General features: G+C 43.1%; 1 long non-coding RNA gene across 1 annotated transcript; it reads right to left on the bottom strand.

The window, feature by feature from the left end:
* On the bottom strand, window positions 272–5518 carry LOC110395162. The gene is made up of 3 exons (XR_002436203.1): window positions 5176–5518; window positions 3672–3895; window positions 272–557 (listed from the first exon to the last, which is right to left on the bottom strand). It is a non-coding gene; the product is annotated as an uncharacterized LOC110395162 (long non-coding RNA).

The raw sequence follows: 15227 nt of genomic DNA, 5'->3' as shown, positions 1-15227 counted from the left end.
CTACAGTCTCATCTCTGCTACCTGCTTCCTGAGTCTTAATGATCAATAAAGAATTATGAGTGCGTTCATATGGCAGTGTTCTTTGCCAACATGCATGGAAATGACATTGTATCTCTAGTTCGTCAGATGTATGAGAAAAGAAACCTTGATCCTAATAGTAGGAATAAGTCATGGAAGATCTCTTTGCTGTGAAAACTGGTTCTACGGGAAAAAAATACATTTGTGAGCTGCTGAGCTCATCCAGCTTTAAAGTCTTTAACCACACAGCGAGGAAGTAACAGCCTTTTAATACATAGTTTTCTAATTAACGTCACTGGTTCACTCCCATGTGGAGCAATGGAGTGGACTGGCAGGTATCCTATAAGGAAAACCAATGTGTTTTTTGTTTGTTTGTTTGTTGTTGTTGTTGTTGTTTTGTCTTGTTTTGCTTTTACCTGCTACATCATCTCTTCTTCCACTTGGAGCAAAAAAATAATCCAAACTATGCCATTGCTTACTCATGTATTTTTATGTTCCTTCTCATTTTCTCTTTTTTAGCAGTTGCCAAGTTTGTTGTGCTGAGGAGACAGAATATGAAACCACATTCAGCACTGTATCAACATGAGCTAGAATGAAAAAGTACTCACTGATTCATGGTAGAGTTGTAGCTAAAATTGTAACAGACCAAGAAGTAGCAAAGTAGAAAAAGGCAGTTCTGAACATACACAAGAGGTTATTGAATGTGGGGAGCTGTTTCTGTCCAGTCACTTCTCAGAATAGAATAGCACCAACTGAAAACTGCCCTTCTTACACTCTGATGGGGATCAATCACCATTATAACACAGTTCACATTGCTCAACATTTTATTATTCTTACTGACTGCACCCTTCAGTGCACTTTCTTTGACTAATGCCCGTAAAAGCAGCATCAGCCATTTTAGAATCTCACATGAGCTTTTCAGTAAGCATCTGTATTATTTGCAAATTTGTGTTCGCTTGTATTTACTTCAGACAAAATCAGGAATAACTGATAAGTTCAATCAGAATGAGGCAGTCTGTGTAAGACTGTGAGACATACACAATCTGAATCCCTTTCAGTTCTGCAGTAAACATTACAATTTCTTCAGTAAACAGTATGATTAACACATACAGTCTACATTCAAAACAGAACATTCAGGGCATGTTTACTTGAGGTACTGGAGCATGTTAATCAGGGAATGACAACCAGTCTAGCTTCAGAATTGAAAGCAGTACTATTATGGCAATCAAGGACTTGCAGAAAGACAGGCCTTAACAACCAAAAGTTTGTTCCTGAGCAGAAGCAGCTGTAGTTTTTGAAACTGGCCTAATAAACATCCCATGGTATTGTGGCATACCTTGTTACCTTCCACTTGCCAGTCCTATACTCCATTACAAAGTACAGACTGCCCTTCAGAATTGATTCAAGTTTCTAACTGAGCTAGGGAGAAAAAAGTCAACAAAATAAAGTGGGAGACAAAACTATTACTAAGACTGATGTAAGCTGTTGGTATTTACAGTGATACACTACAGCATATCAAAGATACTGATATCACAGGAAACGGTATTGGAGATTTGTTGGTCTGAGTATCATCCAATCATGAGTTTTGCTCATTCTTTTCTAGAATGTCTGGAAGATGGACAACTCCTGGCAAGACATGGGATGAAGAGAGCAGTGAAGCCAGTGCAGGTCCCTGTGTCCAAGGGGCAGCCATTCTATCTGGCAAGCAAAATGGCAGTGGGGAGCCATCCCCCCAAAAGGAGACCTTGGTGCCCTGGCCCTTCCTCCTCCTTGTGGTGATTTTGAGGCCTGGGGACCAGCTCTCAGCAATGCCATGTTTTGGTCACCGTAGGACACTTTTGGAGTCATATTGCAGTGGCCTCCAGTTATCACGAGCCACCTGAGTTCTGTTATGAGCCCTATAGACCCCAGTATATAGGGGGACCCTGGAGCACAAACAGCGGTTGCTAAGTTACTTGGGATTTGGACTCTAAGAGCACGTGGATGTAAGGAAGACCATCACAGCAAATTGTCTGCCCACCTTTGTGGGACACATTGAGGAGGTTCTTCAAACAAAGGAGGATAGACCTTCTACTACTCAAGAAGTGGCTGATGGGGAGGCTCCACACCATTGAGCCGACAGAGTTGTACCTATCTGAGACCGATATGGAGCCCATGGAAGTGGATGCAGAACCATCACCGACCCTTTGCTCTCAGCATGGGAGGAGACCCAGACCCAGCCCCTACTGTTACAGGGACACAGGATTCTGTCCACGTCCCTCCAAATGGCCACCTTGATCCTGGCAATGAACTTATTAATGTTGTAGAGCCCCAAATTCAGGACAATCCTGTGGGCTGACATTGGACATTCATTTCCTGGCGATTCTTCTTTTGACAGCCAAGGATCCTATGAGCTCATGCTTCCTGTACACTATCCTTGTCCCTCCCAAAAACCTGGCAAGTTTTTGCATTAAGTGCTGATGAAGAGGAGAGGGCACTGGTGTACTCAGTGCAGGTATGCTAGAGCAATAGCAGAGGGACCAAAGCTCCAAGTGGCCTTGAGGAGGTTTCAAAAGAAGTTACAGAAGCAATAACTGTAAAAAAAAGTACAAAATAATAAAACCACCACCAACAAAAAATACGAAAGCAGTAACTGTCCTTCTTTTTTTGGAACGTCACAGAGTCAGTATTCTTTTGTCCCCTCCTGGTCTCCCAGTACAGGAAAGACATTGCCATATGGGGTAAAGGCCCAGCCCACAGCAGTGGAACAGGCTGCCCAGAGAAGCTGTGGATGCCCTTATCAGTGGAAGTGCTTGGGTGGGGCTTTGTAGCAACCTCATCTAGTGAAAGATGTCCCTGCTCATGGCTGAGGGTATCGGGGAGACATGGATTAAATGATTTTAGGAAGTCTCTTCCAACAAAAAGCATTATGTGTGCAATGAATCTAACCCCAAAACCAAAAAACAGTCCTCTAGAGATGTGTTCTACTCAATGACCTTCCTAAAAACTGCAGGAGCCCGAGAGAGCAAAGACACTACGAAGCAGCTGAGAGGGGACATCCGTTAGTCTGGGGAACAGTGGTGGAGTTCCCGTCCCTGGAGGTATTTAAGAGAAGTCTGGATGTGGTACTAAGGAGCACGGCTTGGTGATGGGACTTGGCAGATCAGGTTGATGGTTGGACTTGGTGATCTTGAAGGACTTCCCCAACCTATGTGATTCTGTGATTCTAAGTTCACACTTCTAGCTGTACCTTTGCAGTGCTAATGTGTTCAGGAGGTGTTCATATTTGCATCAGTGCTTACAAAAAAAAAAAAGTGAGATGGAAATATTTTTAAATGAAGTCGTTGCATATGGTGCACAGCATGTTCTGACCAAACTTCTGCTCTGGAAGCAGAAGCAATTCTAGTCCTTTAGTGCATATTTCTGCCCAAACACACTTGGTTTCTTAGTTGGGCTGATGAACTGGAGCTTAACAATATGCCAATACCAGTCTAGAGGTGTGCAGAGACACCAAAACCAGTCTGTAGGTAGACTTGCTCATATCAAACATCCCACACAGGTAGAGAGGCATAATGAGACAATTCCAGTGGACCTTCATTCATCTCCACTTATTTTAAGACATTCCGTAACCTCAGATCCCGTCAACCTTCTCAGTTTCATGTCCCGCCATGTACCTGATAGTCACGTGATCAGGCATCATTCTGCTCAAATGTTTGGAATCAGTAGGCAATCTGAACGGCTCATGCCACTTCCAACAGCCTCTTGAATATCTTTTTACATCTCTGTTCCTCATATTTTCACTTGTTATGCAAAAATGATCTTTCTTCCCTTGGTAAAAATGCAGAATTCACTGTATTTCTCTATTGTTGACATTCAATGTGGTCTTCAGGGACATGTCCTGAAGGATTGAAAAAAAAGTCTGTATACAAGGCAGGTCATTTTTAAATTCAACTGAATCATGGCATTAGAAGACTTTCTAAAACCGATTTGAAAAAAAAAAAAAAAGCCTAAATTGATACATAAACAAAGTAGGCTGTATGTGGCTTTCAGAGGACTGTGCAACTGTGCATAGGTATCTACATCTTGGAGTGTGATTTTTACCTGAACCATGAGTAGAAGGATTTTTTGGCTACTCAGGATATAGATGTATCCAAAAGTATTTTTGGAGGTGACACTGTACACATTATCCACCTGTCTGAGCAAGTTATTTCAGGTAGCAGAATAAAGTGGCTATAATCTCTCTGGGCTGTGATGTTTTACCAAGGATTAAACCCCCCTGTCTTCAGTTATGGAATCTGTAGAGCTGCCTGGCAACTGTACCCAGTCCTACAGATTAATTGCTGCTCAGCCCTTCATATTGTTTTGGAACTTTCTGCTCCAACAACAGTAGCAGCACCACATCCAGGTGGCTCTACTCTCAGGCAGCTGGGCAGGGTAGTGGAGACAACTCCGACCCTCTTCAGATATTCTTTCCACCCTCTCATCGAAGGGACCCCACTCATGAGATGAAGGGTTGGCTGGAGCCCCTGCAGGTCCCTGTGCCCAAGGAGAAGCGAGCAAAATGGCACTGTGGAGCTATCCCCAGGAAAGGGGCCCTCAGCTCCTCCACCCTTCCTCCTTCAGAACTGAAGCAACTCTCAGGCCATAGGCCCCAACTTCCAACCCCACCTTGTTTTGATCACCATGGGACATTGTTAGACTGCCATTGCCATGGCCTTCTGATGTCATAAGTCATCTCACAGCCTTTGTACTGAGCCCTATAAAGAGGGGGACCCTGTGTCCAGAACTCCAGTCACTGAGCGACAGATGCCAGTGGCGACTTTACCTTTGAGCATCAGAGCTGCCAAGGTGCCTTTTTTTGCCACAGAGGTAGGATGGATTGCCCTCCTGCCAAGAAGAGGCGGCTGATGGGGAGGCTTCATACTGTTGAGCTGATGGAAGTAGACCGTCCTGAGAGCAATGAGGAACCCATGGAGGTGGATGCAGAGCCAGAGGAAGAGCCAAGGGAAGTAGATCCACCTCCATCAGGGCAGAACCATCACTGACCCATTGCTCTCAGGCGGCACCAGAGGAAACTCAGATCCCACCACTACCATTACAGTGATGTGGGGTCCTGTCCACCTCCCCCCATATGGCTGCCTCAGTGCTGGTGCTGAACCTCCAGCCCCATAAGTTTACCGTTAGTCAGGAGAGCCTCAACTCCAGGACCACCCCATGAGCTCCCATGGGACATTCATTTCCTGGGAATTCTTTTGGCACCCAAGACTCCTATGAGCTCATCCTTCCTGTCCCCACCCCCTCCCTCACCAAGACTTCTCATCTCTTCTTCACCAAGATGAAGGAGGGAGGGCAGGGACTGGCATCCTCTGGGCTGCTGTGCCAGGGCAACGGGAGGAGTCCAGTGGAAGGACCTGAGCTGCCTGGGGCTGTGAGGAGCTGTCAAAGGGACAGAAGTGGCTGTTCTTGTGGAGAAGCAGAAGACTTTGGTTCTGACAGGAAGAAGGCTGAAATGCAGCATGAAGGACTTTTTTTCACAATTGTACAATAAACGATAAAAAAAATAAAACACTCAAACAGTAATTAAAAAAAAAGCCCAAACCCACAAAAATAACCAAAACAAGAAATGTTCTTCTCATTTCTTTTGTTTGTTTTTGTTTTTGGTTTTTTAATTCCAGTGTCTGCATGTGCATTCCTGTGTCCCCTCCTTGTTTTCCCAGTGCAGGAAAGACATTGCCATGTGGGGTGAGGGCACAGCCCAAGGCCTGGAGGAGCTGGGAAGGGGCCAGGGCACCTGGCATCCCAGGGCAGGCTGAGGGGGCTGCTGTTGGTCAGTGTTAAGGACAAAGGCAGAGGGGGGTCTAAGTGTTACCCACAGCTGCTGCTGGGAGTGTGGAAGAAGATGAAGCCTGGCTTTTCGGGCAGGTGCTCGGTGGTGGGAGGACAAGAAGCACCAGGCCCACGCTGCAGCATGGACAACTCCCAGGTGGGCAAAAGGAAAAGACGGTCACCATAAGGGTGCTTGGGCGTGGAACCAGTGCCCAGAGGGGCTGGAGGGCTCCATCACCCCCAGGGAATCCAAACTTGTCTGAGTTTGGCTGAATGGAACTCCTCTCCTATGAAGAAAGGCAGTGAGATTTTAGCCTGGAGAAGGCTGTGGGGATACTTTATTGCAGCCTTTTGATACCTAGAGGGGCCTATATGAAAGACGGAGAAAGACTTTTCTTCGGGCCCTGTAGTGACAGGACAAGGGGGAACAGCTTAAACCAAAAGAGTATACTTACATAGGTTAGTTGTAAAGAAGAAATCCTTCCCTATATGGGCGGTGAGGCAGTGGAACAGGCTGCCTAGAGAAGCTGTGGAATCCCCAGTTGTGAAAGTGCTCAAGGTCGAGTTGGGTGGGGCTTTGGAGCAACCTCATCCAAAGGAAGCAAAGATGCTATGAAGCAGCTCAGAGGGGTCATCTGTCCCCATTAGTCCAGAGGACAGTTTAGTAGTCAGTATTACCTCTTGCATATATGCAAGGCCTGAAAGAAAATCACTGAAAGCACCCAGGAAAAGTGGATGTGTTAGGATCCCCTGGTACCATGATAGAACAGGCACAGTAAGTCATCACCAGAAACACCAACACACCCAGCTCCATTTTTCTTAGTTTCACAATAGTCTGCTTGATTTCTTGGTTCACTGTTTGTGGATGAGAGCCCCTTGGTCTCATACTCCCAACACAGCCATAGGTTGGTCACAATGGCACCATGTGATAGTAACATGCTAAGTTTCTTTTTAAAACACTTACACAATTTAATATTTTGTGGTTTTAGTGGGTGTTTTTGGAGTATTTCATGAAAGACTGGTATATATTTTAAAGCCTTATTTTTTAAAATCAAAATCTATTCTATTTTTTTCAGGTTATCAAAAACTCCAGTGCTAGAGAAGGACATTGGTGTTGTCAGTTCTGTTTGTTATTTGATGGCTTCTCAATGCTTCACATCATCTGCAGGAATAATTTGGCTGAATCTCAATTGAAATAAAATTGAGAAAGTGCTTTTGGTTATAGGGTAACTGCACTGAATGTCACTAAGTTGCTTTAAGAGATAAGTCTGTTACACATACATTACCACTTGTATTGCTCTGAAAATTCTAGCCTTCTTCCAGATAACCGTGGCCATAGACATTCACAACTTTATGACCTTCACACTATATGATTTATGACTTTGATCTGGGGTGCCTCTGCAGTGTTAAAACATGGTAAACTGTTTCTCCTTAGAATCAGAGGGGTGGAATCATCAATTTTGTCCCTCTGATATTGGTTCAGGTTATTAATAAGTCTAGATTATGGAATCTCTGTACCAACTTGGGCCATGCAGGTTTTGAGCAGATGTGCAGCCCCTGAGGCAGCTGTCACTGCTGCTGGCTTGGACCCGCAGCCTGCACTGTGCTCAGTTTTCTGCTCAAATTATGTGCTGCGCTGAAGCATTGCACTGTGAAACAAGGATGTAGAGTCCTCTCAGCTATTATACTGTGCAGATGTGTCAGCTGACGCATATGTAGGAAGACTGAACAGAGACTGTACGCAGGGCTGCAGGCACAGGGAATACCAGACTTACATCAGAGGCACACTGAGACCAGGGTCAGTCTGAGCTGCACAAATCCAGCCTTACCACATGGTTAGTGACAGCTTGCACTGCACGTATCTATATTCCAGTGCCCGCAGTCTTGTCACCTGGGTTAGGCTGCAGGGCTGTTTCTGTTGGCAAATCCTATTTTAGGGACTCATTTTGAAAGCATACTTGTGTCCAAGACCACCATTTAAATTCACTCTTAACTTGTTTGATGTTCTTCTTCTTACACACTCTGCTGTTTCTATTCCCTTTGTCCACTGCTGGTTGGTAGATTGAGTCTTCTCACACTGGCCATTGTGGCCCTGCTCAAGCTCATGATTTTTGTCAGTACCTTGTACTGAGAGCTACAGATGTCAGTAAATGCTAGTATGTTATTGCTGGGAATAGTCCTGACCCTATACCTGAAGGATTACACTAACTATACATTACACAGACACAGTCACATATATATGTACACATTCCAACAAGCAATTGAGAGTTCTGTAAGTCAGGAAGGGGAGAAAGTAAAAAGCATGGGGTCAGCAAAAATCTAATTGTAAAAGTGTCTCTCTTGAGGTCAAAAGTAGAAATTTGAAGATTTACCTTCCCCATCACAAAATGCCTCAAATTTCCAAAACAACACTGAACAGTTCTTGGTTCTTATCAAAATTTGTGAGAATAAGATCTGAACCTCAGGTACAGTTCCGTTCAGTCTACTGATGAGAACTGGTGAGAGTTTATCTGAAAGTTCTCTATCCAATCTGCAGAACCAAGCTGGCTATTGCCAAAAGTCTGAGGTTGCTACTAGGGCTTGGAAAAGAATTATTTTGAGAACAGATGCTGTGCTGCTGCTTGGACACCCTCAGTTCTAATGCCACATGAAGCAAAGACTGAAAATTGAATGAAAAAGTGGCAGTGGAGATAAACATCTTTCAAACCCCAAATGAGATTTCTCAAATTCTAGATGAGCTCAGGATTGAGTGTAATCTGCAGAATTCTAATTAATCAATACCACATAATCCATTTTTTTTTTAAATAGAAAAGGAACAAATGAAAAATAAACACTAGAGGTGGGAAAGTTAAAGAAAACCCTGACAAAGCAGTCTGAGTTGGGTGTCCTCAGGACTTCCATATCCAATGCGTCTGTCCTAGTATTTATTATACGTGGGAACAAAAGTGCACCTGGTGCTTTTCAGCTGTGCAGGAAAATGCTGTCTCTAAATTTCTCTGGAACTCCTGAGGGTGATGGGACTCGATGTGTGTTTGCACAGCCTGCAGAGCACTCAGTAAAGAAGGCCGTTTTTTTCTCAAGAGCTGTTACTTATCCATGTGCCATTGGATAGTCTTACATTTACCTTGGAATAGAGTGAAACAATGTTGGGAGATGCCCAACAGTCTCAAACTAAATCGTGCAGGATTTAGAGAGCAGATAGGGAAGCTAAGGGATACGTGTTTCAGATCAATCTTCACGTATTAAAGAATGTTTTTGTTTTAATGGCAGCTTGAATACAGCATCACCTTCTCTAGTAGGGAAGCAATTAAACCTTCACATATGTCAATTAGCAACTTAATGGCAGGTTTCCTGTTTCTCCTGCAGAGAGTCATATGGCTCTGAAAAGCTTCAGGACTGAGGTCTGGGACCTTCTGCACTTCAGGGATGTTTCTTGCAGACATTAAAATTCTGCTTGATTCCTGATCATTAAATATCAGCTAAAGTCCAGGAGTGGAGGAGAACTTGAGGCTTGAAACCAGCAAATCTGCAGCAAGTGAGCTGCTACATCATTACCATCATTGAGTCAATAAAGTCACCTGATGGTAGATTTAGAGGAACTCATTAGGAGGTGCAATTCAGTTGTGTAGACAAGCTGGTATGATTCTGGAACCAGGCTCTTTCATTAAGGTCTTCAAATAGGATACAAGGCAGAGGGGTGGGGAAGCCTGCAAGGCATTGCCATGCAGGAGCACAGCAATAAGGATTATGCATTCACATAGTGCTCTTAGGTACATGGAAAAAGAGGTAAGCGCATAGGTGATATTCGAATGAAAATAAGTGAAAAAGGAATTTAAGATACCTATATCCCATTAGAATTGATACTTCGTAATTCTGACATGGAGTGTAAACTGACATCCAATGAAAATACAGTGCAACAGATCTTTTATTACCTAATCTCTATGTAACTTTACTTATTGCTCCTTGGACTTTTTTTTTTTTTTAAAGCATGATTGAATTTAATCAAAGTCAAAGCAAAGCCAAAGGTTTTCTTGTGGCAAGTCTACTTTTCCTTCATTTCTCCAGTCTGATTGCTGATACATATGAACACCCAGCACCTGCCTCTAGTGAGGAGGCTCTTTTCCTGCAGTGTTTGCCTTTGCCTTAGAAAGCTGAAAAGATAGATCTGCTACAGAGCACGGATGTAAGGCATGCAAGCTGTACAGATGTCCTGCAAAGCCAACACTGATCAGGAAAAACCCTGTACTATAAGCAACGTGCATGCTGGCACAATGCTTATACAGAAAGAGGTGCTATGATTGTGAGACAAAGATACCACTGACAGTTCTCCTTCTGAGAATCACCAATGTGGCATAAGTCTGCATGTAAGGAAAGAGAATGAAGCTCCTGAAGTCTTTCACCATGGGCACTGCAATTGTGTTTACAGTGAACTAGGTAAAAGTGAGTGGAAGGGAGTGACTTTGTGTTGCACTTGGGTCAAGGCAATCCTAGATACGAGTACAGACTGGGAGAAAACCTCACTGAGAGCAGCCCTGCAGAGAAGGAACTGGGGGTCCTGATGGATGAAAAGCTGGACATGAGCCAGCCCAGAAGGTCAGTGGTATCCTGGGCTGCATCAGAAGAGGGGTGACCAGCAGGGAGGGCAAGGTGGTTGTCCCCCTCTGCTCTGCCCTTGTGAGGACCCATCTAGAATACTGTGTCCAGGCCTGGGGCCCCCAGCACAAGAATGATGCAGAGGTGCTGGAGCAGATCCAGAGGAGAGCCACTGTGATGATCAAAACTCCCTGTCAAGAAAGGTTGTGGCAGTTGGGCTTGTTCACCTTGGAGAAGAGAAGGCTCCTGGGACACTTCATTGCGGCCTTCTGGTACTTGAAGGGAGCTTATAATCAGGAGAGGGACCGACTTTTTACATAGTGTGGTAGTGATAGGACAAGGGGAAATGTCTTTAAATTAAAAGAGGGGAGATTTAGATTAGATGTTAGGAAGGAATTTTTTGCTTGGTGGGTGGTGAGGCACTGGAACAGGTTTCCCAGAGCGGTTGTGGATGCCCATCTCTGGAGGCATTCAAGGCCAGGTTGGATGAGATCCTGGGCAACCTGGTCTGGTGGCTGGCAACTCTGGTCTAGTGGTTGGCCGGGAGGTTGGAACTAGATGATCTGTAAGGTCCCCTCCAGCCTAAGGCATTCTGTGATTCTATTATTCTATGATCATTTTAGGCACTGGAAACTTAACTCTAGATGCTCATATTCTGTTTGCTAAGACTAACCTGACTCTGTGAGCATTTCCAAAGCCATGTTTCTAGAAAATGCAGTCTGTGTTTAGCTTGTAGCCATGAATATGTAAAGGTCTTTACTTGCATGTTATTTGTCTGCCATGTTTCAATGTCTGTGCCAGCTGTCTGAAGCAGAACAGGCAGCCCTGTCTTCCCTTCTGCACTGAATGCAACCGGTGGGAAGCTTCTTGCAGAAGTTCATTCAAAATGTTAAAAAACCCTCACTGCTAGCTAGCTTGCTTGCTTTTCAGAGGTTGCCTGGTGGATGAGCCTGCTGCTGTCCTTCTCACTCACTTTTTTCTCAATTGTGTTACTGCAGCACCTTTCTGTCCAAACTGTGGTCTGTGCCATAAGCACTACAGAAACATAAAACAGCTGCCCAGCCTCTTCTCAAAGGGCTTGTAGTAATATAACTAAGATGTAAGTGATCAGAGATGAATCGGGTAGAGGAATAACAAAGTCACACCAGGGGTGTTGTCCATGTGCCTGTATACTAACCATTTTCAAGTTTTGGCAAAAGAGTATTTTAATAAAGGATTCAAAGGAGGATAACAGTTGGTTTTATGAATGCACATGCAGGCTTTTCTCAAGCCTGAGGGGCAGCAAGGGAGAATGCACAAAAGATGCTTGTTGGGAAATTTAACAAATTGATCAATTGAAGCTGGCATCCGGGGCTGACTGATGCTGGGCATTTATATTTTGATAGGGAATAAAAAGTGACAAGTTGGGAGTAAGCCATGAAGGGCTTTGAAAGTTAAGAGAGTCACAATAAGCTTGATGTCCCAGAGGAAAAAGGAATCATTGAAGGGGTTCAAAGATAATGGGCATAGTCAGAACAACAGGCCAGGAAAATGATTTATATGGCTGGGGCTTGAAATGAACAGGGTAAGAGTGCTTTTGTCAGGGCCAGAGAAAAGGACATTGCACACTAATTGAGAGGAGTGATGGGACAAACACACTGGCAGTAAGCGGAGACAATAAAGACTATTGTTTAGAGAGAGAGTGAAAATATGATGCAGACTGAATCAGAACATAGATGGGAGATTCAGCAAGAAGAAAGGTTCTCGTGTTTCTGCATGTGAACATCCATGGCTGGAAGTGGTATTGCTCCCCAGGATCAAAGATGAAAATAAGGGAAAGGACTTAAGAACATCAGTTGCCTTTAGTCACCATAAGTGTAACAGGCAGAGACAGACCAACGCACTCATTCGGACAGAAGGAGACAAGTCCAGAACAAATTGACATGGAACAGATCTCTGGATCTGCCTTATGGAAATTATGATTTGTTTGCAGGGGTGTAGAGATTATCCAGAAACAATGCACAGAAGTGGAAAACAAGGGAATTGTGTGGAATGACTAAAGAAAGCAGGAGAATAGAAAACATCCTGATGAAAAGGGGAAGGTAATATCAGGAATCAAAGAAGGAGAGGTGTTCAGAATGAGTCAGTGTGACAGTGGTAGTGACAGCTCCAGGAGCATGAAGGTGGAGTAGAAGAATTACTGAGATTTAGCTAGGGAACTGCCACTATGGAAAGTGCAAGGGAAGGAGAGCACAGTGGGGTAAATAGTAGGTAGAGAAGTAAAAGGGAGCATGTAAGGTAGAACCCAAAGGAAGGAATTCTTGTAAAGAGTATCTTCAGCCTGCTCACAGAAAAGAGATATGTAGTGGAAATTATAGGTGTAAGTGGGGTGAAACATGGGAGATTTCAGATAGGAGAAGAAATAAGGCGTATTTGTAATGTGAAGAGAGAGGAGAACCAAACGAGAATGAGAGGTGAAGGAAAGAGGAAAGGAGCAGATAAGAGAAAACCCTGACACTGGAATAAAGGGTAGGATGAGGTCACTGAGACAAGTGAAAGGTCAGCGAGAAAGAATGTTAAACAAAATATCTGATTTTTAAATATATCTTACAGGCAATTTGTGGGAAATGCATTTGGAAATTAGATATCCACAAGAATTCGCCCTAAAGATCTGTTTTGAAGACCTAAGTGCAGGCAGTAGAGAAAAAGAAGTACAGAAAAAAAAAGACATGCTAATTGAAGCAGCTCATTTTTCAGCACAGGTTTCGAAAGCAGGATGTTTGTAAAGAAAACTGCAACATCTTTTGATAGTGAACAAAAGAAAGTGGAGAAAAGAGGGGAGGACATATGGGTTTCTGGAGTTGTACTAACCTACTTCAAAGGTAGAACACCACTGGAGAATGCAGGACAGTAAACGAGTTCATTTTTCATCAGAACAGTACTTAAGGCCATACTGTGTTCACAATGACTTTACATTCTTTCCCAATACATATCTTTGTGAGTTGGATTTTAAAATCTCAAGCACATCATGGTCTGGTTCTTGTTCAAAGTGAGACCCCATTTAATTTTTTCTGCAGCTTACTTCAAAAAATCCTGAAAATCCATCAAAAAAAGCCAGTACTTTTAAAATAAAATATTTTCCAGAAACCTACCTTTTTCAAAACCCTTCTGACAAAGTGCTAATGACATCCTGGTGAAATTCTGTCCATTTTCCAAACATCTTGCCTGCCCGAGAGCCAGGTCCCCAGTACCTCTGCTCTGAGTGCACATCTCTATGCTGAAAGGCAGGCAGGAGACCCAGGGCTTAGCCTTCCACTTTTCATCTGGGTCTGAAAGCACTAGTTTTAAACACCTTCATATAGTTATCTTTTCCCTCTTTGGGAAATTTCTGATGCTTATTCGGAAGTGAAATTAATAATTTTTCCCCAGCACTTCTGAACATGTTGTGGAACACAAATACCAGCTTTGCAACAGCATAAAACACAGAGGAAAAAAGTTAACACACGCCTTTCAGTCATTAAGAAACAGTATGAAAAGAGACAAGACTTTTTTGCACATTGTCAAATGCATGCATTTGAGGGAAAATTTCAGTAAATTAATGAATGTGTTGAAATCACATTAAAACTTCCATTGAACAGTGCTTGTATTGCAATACTTAACAAATGTTGCCTGTGTTATATGGAGCAACAGAAAATTAGCTGCAGTTTGGGGTGAGGAGAATGTATAATCTGGTATTGTTGGAGCTTTTCAGGGAACGTCACAGACATTGAATTTGTAGATTTTATAACTGGATTTGGGGGCTGAATCGGATGATTGCGAAAAGTAGCCCTATTAAAATTGCAACTTAATTTTTTATCTTTACAGATCACATTATATCACATAGTCTTATAAACAATTTATACTGTTAAAGAATGCTTTCTGTCTAAACTACACAAGACAGGGTGTAGGAAGATATGCAAAAAAAGGCTTACCCACAAGGTATGCTATGCAGAAATAGCTGAACTAGGGAGATTGAAATAAATTCTGTAAACACAGGTCAGACAACTCTTGGACCCCCTTCTGCAGAGTAACAGCTTCAAGTGGCAGTCAATTTAATCAGCTGATCTGCATTTCATGGGATGAAAGGGTGCTGTAAGAATAAGCCACTGGGACAACAGACTACTGTAGAAGTGTCCTACACTATACAAAATCATTATCTTATTAGTTAAATGGATGCAGGAGAAAAAGGTCAAGTGATCACATTAACTTCTTGTTAATGAAACTGAAGAGGAACAAACAATATTTATGTAATATTTATTTATTTTAGGGCAAACTAATAAGTTCTGATCCTAAATTAAGCTAATTTAAAACTAACCTGGAAAAGCTATTTTAGTTTCTGAAATAAACTGTGAAGAAAGGAGGTCACTGGAAGGGCAGCATCATGGAGAGGGAAACAGCTTGAGAACCACCGAGAGCATGCAGCATCTCTTCCCAGCACCCCCATTTACTGCATGAAAATCACAATGTGCTACCTATTATCCATCTGCAACCATCTCCAAATGAGTCAGCACCTAACGAAATAGGACCTTGCCCCAAATACTCACTTCTGCTTCCTTCATGATAGTCTCTGCCGTGGCTGAACATCTTTTCTAAGCTGCCTCATAAAGTCAGTGAGTATATTGGTGATGTATTCCTTAATGCTGAAGTGAATTGAAAAGAGACTTGGGAAATGCTTCTAGTATCTGGAAGATCAGAAAGATATGTTTAGCATGGCATATGTGTATAACTGTGATGTTGCTGAACTTTTATAACAGTGTGTGACAACAATTTTGCACAATTGCACAAATATGTCA

This window comes from Numida meleagris, chromosome 2, assembly GCF_002078875.1.
Source record: "Numida meleagris isolate 19003 breed g44 Domestic line chromosome 2, NumMel1.0, whole genome shotgun sequence".
Classification (NCBI taxonomy): Eukaryota; Metazoa; Chordata; class Aves; order Galliformes; family Numididae; genus Numida; species Numida meleagris.
This window is presented reverse-complemented; position numbering and strand designations above follow the sequence as displayed.